The sequence below is a fragment of the Lepidochelys kempii genome, chromosome 3, assembly GCF_965140265.1.
Source record: "Lepidochelys kempii isolate rLepKem1 chromosome 3, rLepKem1.hap2, whole genome shotgun sequence".
Lineage (NCBI taxonomy): Eukaryota > Metazoa > Chordata > Testudines > Cheloniidae > Lepidochelys > Lepidochelys kempii.
Genome location: NC_133258.1, coordinates 60,787,652 through 60,800,660, shown reverse-complemented (window position 1 = coordinate 60,800,660; position 13,009 = coordinate 60,787,652). Strand labels below are relative to the sequence as shown.

The 13,009-nt window shown below is 41.4% G+C and overlaps 1 protein-coding gene across 1 annotated transcript in view; it reads right to left on the bottom strand.

Annotated features, from left to right (window-relative positions):
- MEI4 (meiotic double-stranded break formation protein 4) overlaps positions 1 to 13,009 on the bottom strand; it is a 132,430-nt gene that overhangs the window by 79,034 nt on the left and 40,387 nt on the right. The gene's annotated exons all lie outside the window — the stretch shown is intronic.

The following is a 13,009-nucleotide window of genomic DNA, read 5'->3' as shown; positions in this document are numbered from 1 at the left end:
TGAAAAAGTTTTTCCTAATATCCAATCTAAATCTCCCCCACTGCAACTTGAGTTTCCTGTAGACCTCGAAGGAATCAAGTGTCTCAGATGCCAAACAGAAACCTTATTTCAAATTGATCCAAAATGAAACAAACAGTAAATGCTCCTTTGCCATGAAATAAGAGGGCAACAGAGAAGTCCAGCAATTAAGTCCTCTCCATCATCCACTTCTCAATGGTTACTGTACTGGAAGTTTTGAACCCCCCATTCTCTGACCTCCCTATAAAGTCTCTTTGGGACACCTCAGGCTCTGGGTGGGAAAGAACATGGCTTCTATTACAGAGCAGCAAAACAAGAAACTAACCTTCTTTGAGAATATTTCAAAATAGAGTTGTTCTTTGAGCTCCTGCCTGCAAAAAGCCTAAGATTAACTAAGGCTTTCCAGGTTCAGGTCCCTCCTAAAACCTAGTGAGTATATCCTCTAAGTGGGTTTTAAATTAACTGGAACCACTGAGGAAAAAAATCTGAGTTCCTCTCGACAGCTCAATGAAAACATCTGCTCAGTACACAGCAGAATAATCAGAGAGCAAACAAACTGTTCTGTTGTATTAAGAAGGGGATAGAAAAACACTGGAAATATTATATAAATTGGTGGTACTATAATTCTATGTTAATTGTGGTAACACTATATTCAATTTTGGTCACTACATCTCAAAAAACATTTACTAGAAATAGAAAGGGTTTAGAGGACAGCAAAATAGATGTTTGGAAAAACTTTCATATGTGAAAGGTATATGAAGGTTAGAACTATTGAAATTCAAAAGCAGACAAATAAGAGATGACATGATAGAGGTATAGGACTAGAGAAAGTCAATCAGACACTTCTTCTCACCTCTTACAATACTATAACCAGGAGACATCCAACACATTTAAAAAGACACATTTAAAACAGAAAAGGAAATTTTTTAAAATGTATTTTTAACATCACAATTAACCTATGGAAATCACTTTAGGGAACAATCCAACCACTATTTGCTTGGGGAAAAACTTCTCTTTCAGGCAGACTATTCTGCCTGTTCATTATGGACTGAGTTTGTATTTTTGCAAAATCCTCTGAAACATCTAGTATAATTCACAGTCAGAAACACTACTGAACTAGATGGATCACTTGTATTGCTATACTGGATGATGCCAATGTGCCAACGAATCCCTCCCTCTTTGAAAGAGACTCGAATAATAATTTGTATCCCAGGGTGCCAGTTACGATAAAATTGCATAAGCTTGGATTAATCATGAAGCTTGAATTATATTTAAATCTAGCTACCTAACACACAATTGCCTCCATTGGCTGAAGACAATAGTAAAAACATTCAGTTTTATGAATAAGTAAGTGCATGATACAAATTGTAAATATTGAGCATTTTACATATTTATTAATGTCTCTATTAGCTGACAGAGATGCAGTAAACCCACTTACCTGAACTGGTACAGGAGGATGTTTAGTATTTACAAGTCAGCTTCATCATTAATTGCATACAGGCTAATCTTACTTAGACAGTGTAAGAGAGACCAGAGGGGTGAAGTAATATATTTTATTGGACCAACTTCTTTTGGTGAGAGAGACACAAGCTTTCAGCAACAGAAGTTGGCCCACAAAAAGATACTACCTCACCCACTTTGTCTCTCTAACATCCTGGGACCAACACGGCTACAAATGCAAACAGCATTGTCTAAATAATAAAGTTATCTACAAACAGTGAACATAAATACAATTTCATCTCTCAGTGGCCTATTCATGGATCATCTTTTAGTTTTGTCTGGAAATAATGGCAAAATGAATTTGTTCTTAAATATTCAAATTGATATACAGTAAAATTAAAAATATTACATGTCTTTTATTAGTAACAAAATATAAAATATATTGAGCTCACAAAAATATACAGTAAAAGTTAAAAAAAAAGCTAAACAAGAATCCGTTTAGCCTATTCTTGGGCTGGATTAATGGTTTGTATCCAATAAAATCTATGCTGTTAGGAATCTGTTTTTTGTTTTTTTAAATGTACTGGCAAAAAAGTTATTGGACTTCTTGGTATATATCTTTACCACTGGAAAAATCCCAAGATATGAATTATTCATTTTAGAATTAGCTTGATCAGGCTGTATTAAGACACCTCTTTCTGAAAAGGGGTTATCTGAAACTCAGAAATATTAACCAGTAGCAAGTTTATAAAGGCAAATTCTCTGAGTACCAGCACAATTCATGTTTCAACTCTGCATGGTTATCCAAAAACAAATGCACTACATCAAAAACTAAGGGATTGTGTGCATACTTGTATGTTTGACTGATATACACCTTTAATACCTTGATGATTCACTTCTTTCAAAAGGGACTAGGGTCCTTGGAGATGCAGCATCTAAATGACTAGCTATGTTGGTATTCCTAAACACTAATTTTAACACTTAATTTTCCATTCATCTTTTTTTGTTTTCTCCACTTCACTCACTTCGATCCACTTGTGTTGTCATTTTAAAATTCTCACTCTTATGTGGATGGTATTCATTGTAACTGTTCTTTCCTACCTTTATTCTTTTATTACCCTCCACCTTGCTATCTGCTTCCTTTATTAATTTTCTCTTCATCTTCTAACTCATTCTTCTATTGTCATTTTAAAGATTACGCTATTTCTCCTCTAAGCTTCAACTCCTTGGCATACTTTACTCCGTTTTGCTCAATTCTTCAACACTCTAACACTCATCTCAAGACCTCTCTCCCTCCCCCTTTTTAAAGCTCCTTCTTGAAGAGAAGAGACCTCAAACATTACATCTTTTCTATTAACACAATATTTTATTCTCCCCCAGGACTACCTGTTCATGCGTTTTGTTGTTACTTTTTGCTTTATTGGTGTGGTCTTTTGTTACTATTCTGCACTGCTTCGAATAAAACATACTAAAATGCAGCAAAATACACACTGCTGCACTAGGAGACAGTGCTTGGCTGACATTGCTGGCAAGGGGTAGCCCTGGGCCACTGCAGGCTTTGTAGAGGGAGAGATCGGCAGCTGCTCCATGGTCAACAGTCAGGGCTCTATTCTACGCCCTCCCTCCATGATCACCTTAGTCCTAATGTATGGGACATATAAGTCAGAGGAAGGGAAGGCAAGAGAAGGTGCAATGAGACAACGCTTGTGCTTAAAATTCTAATCCATCCATTTGTCTGTTTAGGTAATCTCCTCTGGACCACCTCACTGGATTTGGTGAGTGTTTTTAGACTGTCGTGTTTTTCATAAACAGTTACTATTTGACTTGAATAGCTATCTCCAAAGGAGAGCAGATTGCTTAGAAAATTTAACTGAATTTAAAAGTTAGCAGACTCAGCCATTACCTCTCTCGTACTAGATCACAAGTCTGGCAAGACCTCTCAATATTCCTGTGACTTAACTGTTGTTCTGTCATATAACTGATGTTCTAAAACCAGTCAAAATGTGCTGCTTCTCAACTGTAAATCCACTTGGGTCTCAATTAATTCAAGGAAAGAGAAGTTTACTTACCTGTAACTGGAAGTTCTTTGAGATGTGTGGCCCCTATCTGTGGAGTTATGCATATGCACCATACATTCGGAGCCGGAAAATTTGAAAATAGTGTCAGTTGGTCCATGCATGCACCCTGGCTTACATCAAGCATCCAATACAGGGTATAAAGGGTGGGGTGGACTGACTGCCTCTCCAGTTTTTTTTCCACTGTGAATCAGAGACTGTCCGAAGCAGAGGGGAAGGAGAGTGGGCAGTGGGATACAGATAGAGACCATGGATTTCAAAGAACCTCCAATTACAGGTAAGTAACCTCCTCTTATTATTGGAGTGATGACCCTTATTATATTCCATTGTGGGTGACTGACAAGAAGGACCTAAGCAGGAGCAGAGTGTGAGCACGTAGACAGTAGGGCTGAATGAAGGACAGTCATTCCAAAGGAGGCATCAGCACAGGAGTTGTAGACTAGGGCACAGTGTCTCGTAAACGTGTGAACAGAGCCCACGTGGCTGCTTTACAGATCTCATGGAGGGATATACCTCATGAAGCAATGCCATAGTCGCTCCTTGTGCTCTCACGGAATGAGCTCTTACTCCATGGGGGTGGGGGGAGGTTCAATAGTTGATAAAGTAGAGTGCAGCCAGAGAACCATTTGGAGATCCTCTGGGTGGAGAGTGCTTGTCCCCTGATTCTTTCTGTTATAGTGATGAACAGTCTTGGTGACTTCCTGATTGGTTTTGTTCTGTGTAACTAAAATGCCAAGGCTCACCGGACACTAAGGGCATGGAGTCTGTTCCAGTAAGAAAGCATGCTGTTTAGGGAAGAACATAGGTAAGTGGATCGGTTCAAGGAAATTTTTGAAACAACCTTGCGGGTGAATTTGGGGTGTAAACGTAATTAAACCTTATCTTTAAGGAATACAGTGTAAGGAGGATCTGTCATCATTGCTCCAAGCTCACCAACCTTGCGGCTGAGATAATGGCTACATGGAATGTGACCTTTCTGATGAGAAGGGACATGGAGCAGGAAGCTAGGAGTTCAAAGGGTGGCCTTGTGAGTTCAGAGAGAACAAGGTTCAAGTCCTACTGACGGGTAGGCTTGTGAATAGGCAGGAAAGTTCTGATTAGGCCCTTCCAAAATCTTGAGATCAGTGCGTGAATGAAGACCGAGTGCCCCTGAGAAGGAGGATAGTACGCACTGAGTGCTGCCAGGTGGACTTGTAAGGAGCTGATGGATAGGCCTGATGTCTTTAGAGAAAAGGATACAGTCTAAAATGAGAGTGATATCTGTATATACTGGAAGAACGTTCTTTTGATGTGCCCAAGAAGAAAAACATTTCCACTGAGCCAGGGAATACTGCCTTTGGGAATCCTTCCTACAGCTGGAAAGTATGCAGAACATGAGCACTCTAAAGATGGTGCCCATCCAAAAATCAAGCCCTGAGGTGAAGCAAATGCCGAACAGGCTGATTTATCTTACTGTTCTGCTGTATCAGGAGCTCAGGAAATGTCAGGAGGATGATTGGTACTCTGCATGACAGGCACAGGAGATTTGGGAACCAAAATTGTTGGGGCCAGTGGAGAGTGATCAGTATAACCTGTGCCCTGTCCTGCCAGATTTTGTGTAGAATTCATGGCAGAAGCAGTAATGGAGGGAAATCCACAGTTCAGGTTATCTGACCAAGAAGTACAGCATCACTCTGCAAGTGGCGATTTAGAGCTCCTCTGGAGCAGTATGTGATGCATTCAGTTCGCGATAGAGGTGAACAGATCTCTGGATGGGGTTCCCCATAGACTGAAGATGTTGTGCAGCACCAAATCATGGAGTTATCGCTCATGGTCGAGAGCAATAGGTCTGCTGAAGGACTTCATGAGTGTATTTCATTTCCTGGGAAGGTAGGCTGCTGATGGTGTGTCAGCAACCAACTCACACTAGTTCCACAAGCTGACCGCTGTCACACGCAGGGAAACAGATTTCATTCCTCCTGCCTGTTGATGTAGAAGATGGTCACCGTGTTCGCCAACACTATCAAGCCACGCTTGAAGGTAATGAAGGTGGAGTCTTGTGACTGGCATGACATGAGTGCATGAGGCCATATGACCTAGGAGAGATAGGCATGTCCTGACTGGTACTCAAAGATTGTTTGTGATCTGGGCTATAATGTTGCTCATGGTTTGAAACCTGCCTGTGGGCAAGTAAGCTTTTGCAGTGACTGAATCCAGGGTGGCCATGATAAAGTCCAGAGACAGTGTGTGTGCGAGAACAGTTTTTTTGGTGTTTATACTGATCCTCAGGGAAGAATGGAGATGTAGCATCTTTAGAGTTGACACATGGACCTCCTGGTGTCACATGGCAACAAGGAGCCAGTAGTCAAGGCAGGGGAAGAAAAGAGAGACCAAGACATCTGGGGGGAGCTGACACTATCGCTAATACTTCGGTGAAGACTCTGGAGGCAGTTGCTAGCCCAAAAGGGAGTGCTCTGTACTGAAAATAGTTGGAGCCCACCACGTACCTGAGGAAGCATCTGAGAGCAGGATGAACATCGACATGGAAGTATGCATCCTTCATATCGAGAGCTGTACACCATGTTCTTTTCTAGGAATAGTATTATAGAGGCCAGGATGACCATACAAAACTTGAGTTTAAAATGAAGTGGCTGAGGTCAAGAATTGGTCTCCATCCATCCTTCTTTTTGGGTATAAGGAAGTAAGCCAAGTAAAATCCACTCCCTTGGTATTGAGGAGGGACATGTTCTATCACTCCTCAATCTAACAGGGAGTCCACATGAGGCTATAATGGAGCACAGGTAGCGGATCTCAGCCACACAGCCCTCGCTGGCTCCATAATAGCCTCATTAATGGGGAGCACTATTTTGCCTGGAGAATGTCTAAGAGTTTGTGCCGGGATTCCTGAGCCTCTTCAAGAAGTTCACCAGCAACTCTACAAAAATGATCCTGGGACTGCATGAAAAAATGGCGTGGGAGATGGAGACACAGGGGTTACCACCTCATCCAGAGATGAAGATGGCAGTTTTGCTGGTTCTGGCAGAGCCACTGGATCCGGTGCACCTTGCTCTTCCTGTTTGGAAGGATCGGGAGCAGGGGGTCCGAGTGCCTCTTTCAAGGGGAGGGGTGACACTAGCTGACCTGATTGACTCTGGTTTCAGGGCCCCCAATATGGCCAGTAGGAAGGGTCAAAGGGGGATGCAGAGGCCCACCTGGCATGGGGTGCCAGCAGCTCCAAGCTAAATGTGGAGGTTAGTCTCACAGTGATGTAAGTCTTTTGGGTGGCAGAGGATACATAAGATACAAAACTTATGCTCCTCTTGATTGCAGTCTCCCAGTCAGGAGAAAGCAGATTCCTGTTCTAGAGGTGGTACCACCAGAGCCATTGGAGGGAAGTTGTATTTCAAGAAAGGAATGGACGATAAACTTCTCCAAGCAGTTGACTCAATAGGTGGTGTTGTGACATCCCTGGAAAGGAATCCAGATCCAGGAATGAGGAGATATCCTGTGGGGAAGCATGAGACCCAGCTCCCCCATGGAGTGAGAGGGGTTGTCTGTGCCCAGACCAGTGGAGCTGGAAAAGGGTGCTGTCAAAGGCGGTGCCATGGATAGGTTGTGAACAGTCTTTTGCCAATGCCGATGGAATCCCAAGGTTTCGGAGGTGCCAAGGATGACAGTACCAACAGATCATGTTCCAGTACCAATGGAGCCTGATGTTTTTGGGCTTTCTTGTCAAGCCACTGGGACTTATCATAGAAGATTAGGGTTGGAAGAGACCTCATGAGGTCATGTAGTCCAACCCCCTGCTCAAAGCAGGACCAACCTAAGCCTTCTTGGGCAGAGGTACTGGGCTTGCTCAGAGATTAATCTGAAAGCGTCAAAGTGTATTTCAAGTAAGACTTAGTTTCATGTGTACGAGTGCTTCCTGAGAAAATCCCACCAGGGAGTCTATGAGAGTCGATTCTCTGGCACCAGTGTCAGACTTACCAGCAGGAAGCTCATTCCTTCCTGAGGCAGGCCAATGTATAGGGGAGGAGGGTTCCTTGGCCTGGGTCCAATTAAAGTTTCCTGGCTTTGTCCATGAGGTGGTTTTGGATACAGAGTGCTAGCCCTTCTTGAGTACAGCTGGGGAATGAGCAGCAGATACTGCACCTCACTGCAATGTGAGCTTCTCTGAGGCAGCGTAGGCAGCATTGGTGGTCATTACTGACCGAGAAGGATCATGGGCAGGAAGCACAGAGTTTGAAGCCTGGAGTGTAGGGAATCATCCAGTACCCACAAAGGGTATGGGGGAGGGAGTTCCCCCAAATCATAGAATCACAGAATCATAGAATATCAGGGTTGGAAGGGACCCCAGAAGGTCATCTAGTCCAACCCCCTGCTCGAAGCAGGACCAATTCCCAGTTAAATCATCCCAGCCAGGGCTTTGTCAAGCCTGACCTTAAAAACTTCTAAGGAAGGAGATTCTACCACCTCCCTAGGTAACGCATTCCAGTGTTTCACCACCCTCATAGTGAAAAAGTTTTTCCTAATATCCAATCTAAACCTCCCCCACTGCAACTTGAGACCATTACTCCTCGTTCTGTCATCTGCTACCATTGAGAACAGTCTAGAACCATCCTCTTTGGAACCCCCTTTCAGGTAGTTGAAAGCAGCTATCAAATCCCCCCTCATTCTTCTCTTCTGCAGGCTAAACAATCCCAGCTCCCTCAGCCTCTCCTCATAAGTCATGTGTTCTAGACCCCTAATCATTTTTGTTGCCCTTCGCTGGACTCTCTCGAATTTATCCACATCCTTCTTGTAGTGTGGGGCCCAAAACTGGACACAGTACTCCAGATGAGGCCTCACCAATGTCGAATAGAGGGGAACGATCACGTCCCTCGATCTGCTCGCTATGCCCCTACTTATACATCCCAAAATGCCATTGGCCTTCTTGGCAACAAGGGCACACTGTTGACTCATATCCAGCTTCTCGTCCACTGTCACCCCTAGGTCCTTTTCCGCAGAACTGCTGCCTAGCCATTCGGTCCCTAGTCTGTAGCTGTGCATTGGGTTCTTCCGTCCTAAGTGCAGGACCCTGCACTTATCCTTATTGAACCTCATCAGATTTCTTTTGGCCCAATCCTCCAATTTGTCTAGGTCCTTCTGTATCCTATCCCTCCCCTCCAGCGTATCTACCACTCCTCCCAATTTAGTATCATCCGCAAATTTGCTGAGAGTGCAATCCACACCATCCTCCAGATCATTTATGAAGATATTGAATAAAACCGGCCCCAGAACCGACCCTTGGGGCACTCCACTTGATACCGGCTGCCAACTAGACATGGAGCCATTGATCACTACCCGTTGAGCCCGACAATCTAGCCAGCTTTCTACCCACCTTATAGTGCATTCATCCAGCCCATACTTCCTTAACTTGCTGACAAGAATACTGTGGGAGACCGTGTCAAAAGCTTTGCTAAAGTCAAGAAACAATACATCCACTGCTTTCCCTTCATCCACAGAACCAGTAATCTCATCATAAAAGGCGATTAGATTAGTCAGGCATGACCTTCCCTTGGTGAATCCATGCTGGCTGTTCCTGATCACTTTCCTCTCATGCGAGTGCTTCAGGATTGATTCTTTGATGACCTGCTCCATGATTTTTCCAGGGACTGAGGTGAGGCTGACTGGCCTGTAGTTCCCAGGATCCTCCTTCTTCCCTTTTTTAAAGATTGGCACTACATTAGCCTTTTTCCAGTCATCCGGGACTTCCCCGGTTCGCCATTAGTAATCTAATACTAAAACTATGAAAACACTAGAACTATAAACTGTATAAAATGCTAAAGTTATTTACAAAGCTAAATCTTATCTTAAGAGATGAAGACACACAGTGAGAAGAAACTGGAGAGGTAATTTGTCTGCTCCTCTGTTTATCCTGCCGATCGGTGGCACGAGGTGAGCCAGGGTGCATGCACAGATTGACAGACACATACGATTTTCAAATTCTCCAGCTCCAGATGGATGGTGCGCATGCGTAACCCCACAGTGAAGACCATCACTCAAAGAAGAACTGAAGCTCACTGTCTGTATACAGGTTTCAGAGTAGCAGCCGTGTTAGTCTGTATCCGCAAAAAGAAAAAGGAGTACTTGTGGCACCTTAGAGACTAACAAATTTATTTGAGCATAAGCTTTCGTGAGCTACAGCTCACTTCATGAGATGCTAGTCTCTAAGGTGCCACAAGTACTCCTTTTCTTTTTATCTGTATACAGTAGAACCTTAGAGTTACAAATACCTTGGGAATGGAGATAGTTCGTAAGTCTGAAATGTTCATAACTCTGAACAAAATGTTATGGTTCTTTCAAAAGTTTACAATTGAACATTGATTTAATACAGCTTTGAAACTTTACTATGCAGAAGAAAAATGTTGCTTTTAACCATCTTAATTTAAATGAAACTTGAACAGAAAGTTTCCTTAGCTTGTCAAATCTTTCATTTTTTTAAACTTTCCCTGTATCTTTTAGTAATTTATGTTTAACACAGTATTTTACTGTATTTGGCTTTTTTGTTGGTTTGGTTGTTTTTTTGGTCTCTGCTGTTGCCTGATTGTGTACTTCCTGTTCCAAATGAGGTGTGTGGTTGACCAGTCAGTTTGTAACTCTGGTGTTCGTAACTCTAACCTTCTACTGTACTTGAAAGGAACTGGAGAAACAGGATAACCTTAATCTATTTTTAAATATTGTCTGTCCCTGAATAGGGAGGCTCTTGTATATTGAGGAGTTAGGTAATGTTAATGTGACTGCTGACAACACAAACAACCAAACCAACAAAAAAGCCAAATACAGTACAATACTATGTTAAACATAAATTACTAAAAGATACAGGGAAAGTTTAAAAAAATGAAAGATTTGACAAGGTAAGGAAACTTTCTGTTCAAGTTTCATTTAAATTAAGACCGTTAAAAGCAGCATTTTTCTTCTGCATAGTAAAGTTTCAAAGCTGTATTAAATCAATGTTCAATTGTAAACTTTTGAAAGAACCATAACATTTTGTTATTTGAAAATCTTAATCCTTGGTCATGCATGTAATTATACCTGAATTGACACACATTCATGATCTTTCAGGCACTGTTTTTGACTACTTTAAGGTGTATTTTTATATATAAACACACACAATTCATAATTTAGTTGCCTGTTCTTGAGTTATTCAAAATTCTGTTTTGTGTTTTTCATTATGCTATATTTCAACATAATGATGTTTCGCAAAGTATTCAGGCTACTGTGTTGTCAAGCCCCTTAGTGATAAAGACATTAATCCCATGCTCGCAATTCTTGCATCTGCATTCCTGTTAAACCCATTATCAGTCACATGCTGGCTTGTATTAAAATCTTGCATACAGCCCATCTACTTTAAAGCTGAGCAGAAAAGATAGTTAAGACAATAATTTTATTACATTTCCCTATGGTGTTAATTTACATTATCTAGAATTAAAATGTGATGAATAATACAGAATTCACTTTTAAGTTCCATTTATGTTGCTTGCTCACATTTCATAATATTTTCTAGAAAAAACGTTTACCTCCATACTTATTTTGAAATATCGATTCATACTTTTATAGAGTACTACAAATCTTTTTTGGAGACACTTTCTGACATAATTGCATATAGGTTTTAACCTTTTTTTATAGCACTCTAGCAAGCTTTTTGCAAATTTAGGAAAAACAGATTCTACTAGTTGGCTCTCTGTAAAATCCATAATAGTCTTGACCTTATCCTGAAATTATTCTCTTGCTGTGTCATATACTCTATGTATGAGATATTTCTGTTTTTTACCAGTAAGTTATGCAACTGTTGGACTTTCTGAAAGTGCAACACACCCTACAATTGAAATTCATGACTCACACTTACATAAAAGGAATCTCTATTGAACTCCTGTTGTCTCATGGAACACTATATATTTAGAAACAATACTTAAGTTTTTGCTGGGCAGTGGCAAAAGGTAACTAGGTAACCCATTCTGCAGGTGTGGATCAAACTTATCCCCAACTTGAAAAGTTTCCAATTTTTCCCAAACCCCAATTACTTCGCAAAACCATAAAGAGCATATTTGTCCACCCTTCCCTTGCAACTGTGTGTGTGTGTGTGTGTATACCCCTCACAAAGAGGTAAAGCTCCTGAGAGCAAATATTCTCCTCTTCAAACAACAGGGGGTTAAAAGAGAGGACTATCACTGTCTGATTTTAAAGAGACAGTCATCTCTCTTCAAACTAACAAAGAGCTGTGGAACAAAGCACTGGAGAGGATAATGGTGTTATAAGGAAAAAAACATTTCATACATTCCTTCTTTGCAGGGACGAGAAACTTGAACAAAAATGTAGCAAGCTAGAAGATAGGTCAAGTTAAAACCAAAAACATGATTTACAGCAACTCCAAAAATGAAGAACTAAACTGTATGCTGGATTTTGTGGACATTCGTTCCTGATAAACTCTAGTTTATCCTCGGCCCGTACCACTACCCACGGCCCCCGTTGGCCTGGAGCGGCGAACCGTGGCCAATGGCAGCCGCGATCGGCCAAACCTGTGGATGTGGCAGGTAAACAAACCGTCCCCATCCCACCAGGGGCTTTCCCTGAACAAGCGGCGTCCCAAGTTTGGGAAACACTGATCCAGACCTACAAGCCAAGTCACCCATTAATATAGAAGGATCCCTAATTTAAAAACCTAAGGACAGCAGGGCCCCATGACAATCCATCTTTCCAAAATTTCTGAACGTCCAGATGAAACAATAAATCCTCTAGACAATGTAGAGAAAAGGCCAATTATTTTGCCATGTGTAGAGAATTTATAGTAAGTTTAAGAAGGTACCTGAGACTATGTTCAACAAATTACAGAAACAAGATAAATAATAAATATTTAACTATACAACCTACACAGCTCAACTCCAAGACTCCCACAAACTCTGCTTTCATAAAAACCTCAGGCACAGTCAAACAGTTTCCCCTGCCATGTGTGGAATAAATAAATACATTTTACAGCAGGTCCTGCAGATCAATAGAGCCAGGCTATTTCGACCTTACTTATGGATTCCAAGGGAGGGAAAATAGGTATTGTAAATCCTATTCACAGGAACAATGAAGGGAGGAGTAGCATCCTGGTACCTCTTTGGACTATCTCCCCCATCCACAATCTTGCAGCTACCATCAGCTTCCAAAAAAAATAAAAATAAAATAAAATAAATCATTCATTCATCACAGAATGGTGATACACTTCACTACGTGTCTTCTGTTATTCCTCAATGGATTTTTCAGTTAGCTTTGTTTAAGTACTACTTTAAGTGCCCTAACAATCATACTTATTTAAAAATCATGCCCTATCAATCATGCTTACTGAATTCAGTGTTGCCAATATATGAAACATCTATTATGGACGATAGACTTCACACAGGTGGGAAAAAAGTCAGATTCCAAGCACCAGGGAATTACCATAATTATTAATAATTTATGCCATCATTGAAGTA